General features: G+C 39.3%; 1 long non-coding RNA gene across 1 annotated transcript in view; it reads left to right on the top strand.

Annotated features, from left to right (window-relative positions):
- Positions 1–505: 505 nt before the first annotated feature.
- The window catches only part of LOC115014392 (uncharacterized), a 55,791-nt gene continuing 47,892 nt past the window's right edge, over positions 506–8,404 (top strand). Inside the window, exons 1-2 of the long non-coding RNA XR_003832896.1 lie at positions 506–630; positions 1,712–1,791. This is a non-coding gene — a long non-coding RNA (uncharacterized LOC115014392). The remainder of the gene's footprint in view (positions 631–1,711; positions 1,792–8,404) is intronic.

Genomic DNA, 8,404 nt, shown 5'->3' on the forward strand with positions numbered 1-8,404 from the left:
ACAAGGAAATGGTTATGGCGGGAGAGCCCAACTTTAAATGCATGGGTGGACATTATAAAGACATTTACAAAATGGAGAAGTTAACCACGTAATACTTTAATCAGAAATTGGAATTATTTGTGTCATTCAGGGAAAACTGATAGGCCAGATTGAATTTTTGCTAGTCTTTTATATGACAGGTACATATATGATGTATAGGTCTACATACAATATTTGAAAGTCATTAATGGAATTGTATTTGATAATGAATTTCAATTAAAAAGAATCCTCTTCACTGTTTTCAACCTGAGTTTTGTTTCATGTGGGGAAGTTGTGAGAAGCTACGTTAGCATAAATACTTCCCATAGCCCCTGCGTTTCAAGTGCTCACCCTTAACACCTCTCCCCATGTGTAAAATATTTATCACATCATACTCGGGATGTATTGTCCTTCAACTGCAGACATTAATTACCGCGTTTTAGTCAGTCTACCTCTGAGGGAGAACATGGACATCTCTACATTCAGACAAATGGACGCCATCTTGCTAACATGCTAACTGTTGGCGCTAACATTAGCATAGTTCGAGGACAAAAATAAATAACCAACCAAGGAATACCAGATCACTTAACTACTAACTGTTTCAAGTTTTAAGTAAGTGTTTCAGTAACTCATTGTTGTCTTTGTATTATTAATGTATGTAACTTACAGTTGCTGTTTAAAGTAGTTAGCCTACTGTAGTTATAGTGCAACATTAGCTATTAGAAACATTAGCTAGGTGCTAATGGCTAGTTTGGGTTAAATTAAAGTAATCCTTCCAAACAATAGAGATAATTCTCCATAGTTTGGTTGCTGTGGATCATAACTTTACAACATATTGTTTGTATTTTCAGTTTGTCATTTAAATACAAATGATTTATTATGCTGGTTTGTTGTAACCAGATAGTGTGTCTAAACAATAAAGTGTATTTAATCAGGTTGAACCAGGTGTATTTGTAGATTCTTTTTGTAATTTCAAAAGTTAAGAATGACACTGGCAGCAGGTTTTTCTTATTTATTTTTGCTACAATTATTGGTGTCATAGAGCTAATTATGTTCCCTAAATAAATCTTAATTTATGTCAAACCCATAATAATGCTTTTCCTGCTTTCTTTAATGTATTTCCAGAGTAGGCTAATGTTACTCAGAGAATATAAAAATAAATATTTAGTTCACTGCACCGTATTTTTTTTTTTCAAGTTTAATAATCCAAACAAAGAATGTAGCCTTGCCTGATTTGTATGACACGAAAGGAATAGTATTAAGTTAAATTCATATTGGTTGATATATGAATTCTGGCCACCATTTTTGTTTGGATCAGGAAATATATTTGCAACTTTGGAAATGGGTTAGAAATAGATAATATATATATTCAGATATATTTATATTCAATCAATATCTCCAGATGGTTGGAGGAGTCTAAGTCTAAGTGACATTAAATTACATTTTTGGGGGATTTTCTTTCAGAAGAATGGATGCCTAACTCTGTGACTCAAACACATTGTTAATACCTGAGAAGGGTCTGCCCACCTTTTTTTGGGAGGGTAAAATTGCATAAGACAGGGGTACATTATAAAAAAATATATAACATAATTGAATTACATTATCTTAATTTTGCAGTTTACATGAAATGCATTCATCCACCATCAAAAATTGTAAGGGCATCTCATATAAAACCGATGTGTGCTCTTTTCAGCATCTGCCGGTACTTGATCATCTCCTCTATCCTCCAGCACTCCTGACTCATCTCCGCTCTGTCTCCCTGTGGCATCCACGGTCAGTGTGCTTTGTATATTGCTGATGTCTGTGTTTACTAGTCTTACACGCAATGTTAGCCAGAGATGTCACCTACCGACACACACATACAATTCACACAACTGTGTACACAGAGATTTACACTGAGAGAAAAGTCTTCAGGGTTTGTGTTTGATAAACAATTCAGTGGAGTTAATTAGTTGATAAGACATCACTTTGATATACTGTGGGGACTCGACTGCATCTATTGCCTGCAAGCAGAGCCTCACTCACAAGCTTTGTATTACCATATGTTGAATTTTTAATCAATTATTGTCCTGAAGGAGAAATGGGAAAGTGCAGATTTGCTCCAGTGGGGATGTAGGGGCAAGGACAATTCTCTGATATTTGCATATGGCTCATGCTTGCACTCTTGTGCACAGTGCTAATGTGTGCTTCTATATGGCTTGAGAGACTGTCGAAAAACTGCTGTCTGAAGTAATTAGTAGCTCTGACCACTCAGACAGCTGGCCAATTAAATGTGCTTGTGGCTGCTGCTGCTGCTTGATGTGTGTTGGGCTTCACACAGAGGTGTAGATGGGAGGACAAACTCATCTCTCCGTAGTGGGGGGAGAGATGCCAGGAAAGCTTGGCTGTGTCTGACAGTGCTGTGTCGGTCTGCGTGCTTCTCAACTGGCTGTGCGAGCAGATAAGAAAGGAGGCAGAGGGAGAGCTGCTGATTCTGGGTTTATTCCACAAACCCCCCCTGCCTTCCCCCAGCCTGTCTTTCTCTGTGCAGCTGCAGGTCTGGGAGCTGACCTGCATTAAGACATCAGAAACTGCCTGACGGGCTAATAGGAACAGTTTTCTAGAACATCTTCAAAAGCTTGTTAAACTGTAGAGTTTTGGCAGTGATTTAAGGAAATCTGCTATTATGGCTTAAATAGAGTTCACCTAATCTGTGTTGGCAGATTAGAAATGCCTGGACATTGCCCAAATGCTTCCTTGCTAACTGATGTCTCTATCTCCACACTAATGTATTTATTAGACTTGTCCAAACGCAGCCTTTTTTCTGTGGGACTGAATGAATGAAACTTGCATTTTGTTACTTTTCAAGGCCCTCAAGACTGTCATTATTGGAGAGCACAGTATCGTGGGAAGATAAAAACATCATCTTTCCATCTCACTCTTAACGCACTTTGTTCTTTTGACTTTGGCACTTTTTGTTGAAACATGCCTAAAGGATTATTTCTGTTTTATTGTAACCATTTATTTTTATTGTCTTCTGTAAACCCTCTGATGCTGATGGGAAAATAGCTTTGGTTTGGAGTGGTCTAGCCAGTGGGCATCTGACAGTGATTTGCTGATCCTGTGCAATTGCATCCTCTAAGGCCACAGGGCCCTAAGAGCCAGCCAATCACTGCCCCTCAGCACTCTGCTGTTGGCAATTATAGGTCAGTGTGTGTCACGACATCTTTGTCTTTGCTTTGAATGGCTCAGTACCAGCTCCCAATGCAATCAGTTATGTTTTTCTCTTTGCTATTTAAAGAGGAACAGAAATCAAGTAACAACATAACCACAGTTTTCTGAATCATTGTTGTTTGGGTTGTTTTTAGGAAAACTCTCCCTCGCCTAATTACAAGCAAGTGAGAGTGAATGCAATAATGAAACTTTGCGTCTTTTATGCTTTTGCAATCACTTCAGTCAAAATCAAACATTCTTCCATTTTGAAGCTTCCAACATTAATCAAATAGATCTTCACCCTGATTAAACTTAAACATACCTAAGACCTGTTGCACCAGCTGAACATAAGTCTAATCATAAGTTGTAGTGTTAAGTGTAACTCCTTAGTTTCACCACTTTGTTCATTTGCATCATCTATACTGAGACACAATTTAACTAGACTCTAATCAAAACAAATATTCACAGACTGTTATTTCACAGTGCATCACTTAGAATAAATAACTAAATTATTTATCTAAAAACACTAATAACTAGTGAGGGAATTAAGAGACCTACAGTCCAATGTATTGTTTTATCGAGATAAAGAATGTGCAATCATGTGTGCATTAGCTAACAATGCATGTTTGTCTGTTGCATCATTAATAATTCAACGTTCTTTTATTGATCGCTTTGTGGTGTTTTGCTATTTATTTTACCAGAGTGTGGATGGCTGTATAACGCATAAAGATGGTCATCGCTGTGGATTACAATAAATACAAATTTTAATTTACGGGATATGGTGGAAATATTACCTGCAATATCATGGTCATAATCACTGAACATTTTGAATGAACTATATACACTTACCTGCACTTCAGATGTGATATTATACATAGCCTACATACTGTATCTATATGCCACTTCTCGTACCTATCTATATACATCTGTGGATGTTGGATACCTGTTATATATGATATTGCGCAGTAATTTCCATCGGGATGAATAAAGTTCTATTTTGTCTTATTTTTATCAATAATGAAAACACAAAAGTATCTGGAAAATGTCCGTCTTGGTGAAATAATTCTGCCAAAGTCGACGCCTTAACAGTTGCAGGTTTTTTTTTGTCAAGCAACAACTTGTTAACAGCATCAATTCCCATCTCTATTAAATGCACCATAAAATCCTACTGTGCCCTCATCGCATATAAATAAAAGTAACTGTCTAGCACAGAAAAAAAGTCATTATAGATGTTAAGAGATGTAGTCTGTCACAGGCACTGTGCTCCCAGTTTAAATATGAACGAATATATTCCTCCTTAGTCCTCCTTAGGCTCCTTAGTCCCTCTCTGTTAATAAGGAATGACTTGCACCTGTTTGGGGGAGGTGTACATTTTAAGAAATAACTTGTATGGTGCAGCTCATTATTATAAGTTATAGAGTAACTCCCCTACTGACATATAGCTACATTTGAACTCACATAAAACTGATGCATAGACATAATTTACAACTGTGTCTGATACACATTGATTTGTTAACGGTGGTATTTATATGAATGTTGGTCACTTACTTAATAATAGCTTTCTTAATATTCTTAACAGTCTGAGACAAAAACATTCAACGTCTCTCAGCAGACTCTTTGAACAGATCAGGGAAATACCTTGAGGTTAGTGAAGTGACCCATGTTATTGTCTGTCTTTGTGTGCGTGTTTGTACCCTTTGAGTGTCCATGTGGTAAAGAGGTTTGGACCGTTAACGTCTTTGTGGTCGCATGGCAGCCCACAGAGCAAAGTGACGCCTTCCAGACAGGTCGGCCTCAGAGACACGGCCTCTTAACCGGCCCTAACAAGATAATAACACCGCACGGATCCCCTGATCAGCACGCAAATTGTTTCTTTTAAATGCTTTGGGTTAGGACAGAAGAGGAGTGGGCTTGACTGACATGACCTTGAATGGATCTCATCAACAATCTCTGTAAATTCCAGGATGTGTTATCAGATAATCTGTGCCATGTGCACAGCTGATAAACATGATGTGTTGGGTGACACCCGGGCTCTGAGCACGCTATGGATACATATATGTAGCGTAGTAAAAGATAAACCTATCACAGAAAACCTCAAGGACAACTGGACCCTTTAGATTTTAGTTTCAAGCCGTTAACATCCTATGTTGTTAAAATACAACGCGTAGGAAGGCATGAGGAAGTTATAATGTTACGAGCAGTTAGACAATAGAAAGCATTCCTGTAAATAGTTATTGCTCAATGAAGTTTTAGGCTCTTTATAACATGACAGCACAACACAATGGCTTTAGTATGTCACATAAGTTCCCTGAGGGTTTCTTGTTTACTCCCTCATATATGGCCGTAAAGATTTCCCTTGCTAGTGTCTCCCTACTCTACATGGACAACACACTAGGGCTGCAACTAAGGATTATTTTCTACATTAATTGATTGGTCTATAAAATGTCAGGAAATGTCAACTTCTCAAAGTCAAAGGTGATGTCCTAAAACGTCTTGTTGTGCCAGTCTACAACTCAAATATATTTAGTCATATATGAAAGCAGGAAATTATTAAGATACTTGGCGATTTATTTCCTGTCTATCGGCTAATTGAGTAGTCAATTTATCGTTGCAGCTCTATAACACACCTTCATAATCGTTTAACCACGAGTAAGAGAAAATAGCAGTTGCCAACATTTCTCTGTGTAACAAGAAAGGAAGCGTCCTCTTGGCCCCGAAAGAGGACACTTGAGGAAGGGCTTAAGGTTAACTAACAGAGGAAGGCCTAACAGTTTATATCCTTAAATCCATCCATCATCAATGTATAACGTTCTAATGATGGGAAAGTTATGACCCAGATTACATTAGCCTATGGGCCGGTGCACTCGCTTTGTTCCTGGCCTGTGAGCTAAAGCTAATGTGGCTAAGCTGCAGAGGGTATAGAATAATCCTGAAGGAAGTCTTGGCTCATTAACAAGGGACTCGAGTTCAGAGAAAGTTACTAGTCACCATTGTCATGTTTTCTAATTGATGTTTTTAAAAGATCAGGGGAAGTTAAAACTTACAGTAAATCCCAAACACATGTACAGTAGAGGGGAACCTCTTGGCAACTCATGCAGCCCATAGTTCTTTTTTTCTATATGTCACTCCCGTCCAAGCTTTGCATTTTTCTACCAGCTGCCCCCCCCCCCCCCATCCTGTGTTTGTGCTGGCTTTGTTTTTATGACCACTCCAGTGATCCGTCTCCACTGCAGAGCTGATGGTGTTAACACAGCTGAGGTGCATTACACAGACTGTTGTTCCTGCCTCTTACCTGGCTCCAGGCGCTGTTTGTGGTCAGGAGTTGTTTTGTGTTCACTTCAGAAGCAGATGCAAGAATTCTCCCACACACACACACACACACACACACACACACACACACATATATATATACACGCACAATAAATAGGGTTTGTTAAATAGGGCTTCTTATTGTTGTTGAAAAGGGAGGATGAGTCTGCCGCTCAATATTCCAGCGTTAGTTGACACGTGATACAGCCCTATATGTTGTAGCTAGATAGATCACAACAGTATCTTAATCACTTTAATCAGGATGTCTGGACATCCAGGGATGAGCAGAAGCATGTCCTGTCAGTCAATGAAACTATAACATTGGCTAACATAACGCTATCTGAGCAGCTCAGACTGTCAACAGGCTCAACCGAGACGATATCTGCTAACTTTAGCATTATTGTCAGACATCATTTATAATTTCTTACCTCTGCAGACGACGTTTTTAGCAGTTACCATTAAAAACGATTCCACTTTTGAATGTAATGATTAGAATAATGAAAAAGTGGGCTTCCCTGGTGAACGACAGCATCCCAAGTTTTTCGGCTGGGGACCTCTAATGAAGGCATACAATGTATAAAAAATAACTAAATGTCAGCTACAGTAAATAGGTCTTTTAAAGTTGACTTCAGGTAAAATTAAAGCTGAAGCGATTAGTCGATGAATACATTTGTTGATAGACAGAAAAATAATCTGCAAGTAGTCATCATTTCAGCAGCCATAAGCAATTTTATAATCGCCCTATTTTTCATCATGTGAATTTAACATTTCCTAAAAATGATCATATTTTGTAATCTTAAACAGAGTACAGTTAGAAAGAGCAGTGACCGCCTTGGCTCAAACATTTGCAAAACCTGCACCCTTTGAATCATCTACTTGTTGCCACATAACTACAGAATAACATTGATTAAAATAGTAAAACTATAATCCAAACTTTGGCAACACCTGCTTGTTACATGTGTGCTTCATTTGCAATCTGTATAATGTGAGTCTATGGAGTCCAGGTGGTTGAGCGACAGGAGTGAGCTGGGTAATATCCATCATTGTGGGTTTGTCTGCGGTTCTGTGGGCTTTGTTGGTGGTATTGTGGGAGCGCCAACTGCAGTAAAGGTTTTAATGATGTGGCAGAAGTTGATTCTGGGACTCTGTGCCAAGATCAATCCAGATGTTACTCCTATGGTCTGTTTCTGTAGTATAAACATATACATATACATTGAAGTACCGAAGGCACAGAGCAACACATACTTCCGATCTATAAATCTCACTGCTTTTTCTCTCGCTGAAAGGGATGTCGTCAATAATTTAAAGAACCTCGAGAGGGTTTGCAACTGTGTCTGACACTCATTATCCACAGTACCTCACTCCTCATCCTGAAAGTTTTCTTTCTTTCTCACAACAAACCCAATATACCTACCATCTTCTTCACCCACCCCCACCCTCCCAGCAGTGTACTGGTGGCTGGCAGGCAGTGACACACATTCTTGCAGTGACAGTGTACAGGGCTGGAGCCACTCTCGCAGATGGACCTTGAACTCTTTAAAGGGACGTCTGGCCTCGCAGTTATGCCCCACCGGGTTGCGCGACTACAAACTGTAACTCTATAGCCTCATTGTCACGCTCCATATCCTCTCGGTGACCCCGAGCCCAATTATACAGCTGACCCAGGCTTGATGATATAACCTTGGGCGTCTTTTGGGGGCTGCTGGGGCTCAGGGGTTCACCTCTTGTCTATCATGACATGTCAGTTCAGTGCGTTAACCAGACACTTCCCTGAGTGGTCCCAGTGGGGCTCTGGAAGGAAGAGTGGCTCCCATGCAAGGCCCAGTACATTTCAACACATTGCCTAACTGAGGCTCTCGTTTGAGAAACGTATAATTTCTAGTGT

The sequence above is a fragment of the Cottoperca gobio genome, chromosome 10 (genome assembly GCF_900634415.1).
Source record: "Cottoperca gobio chromosome 10, fCotGob3.1, whole genome shotgun sequence".
NCBI classification, from domain to species: Eukaryota; Metazoa; Chordata; class Actinopteri; order Perciformes; family Bovichtidae; genus Cottoperca; species Cottoperca gobio.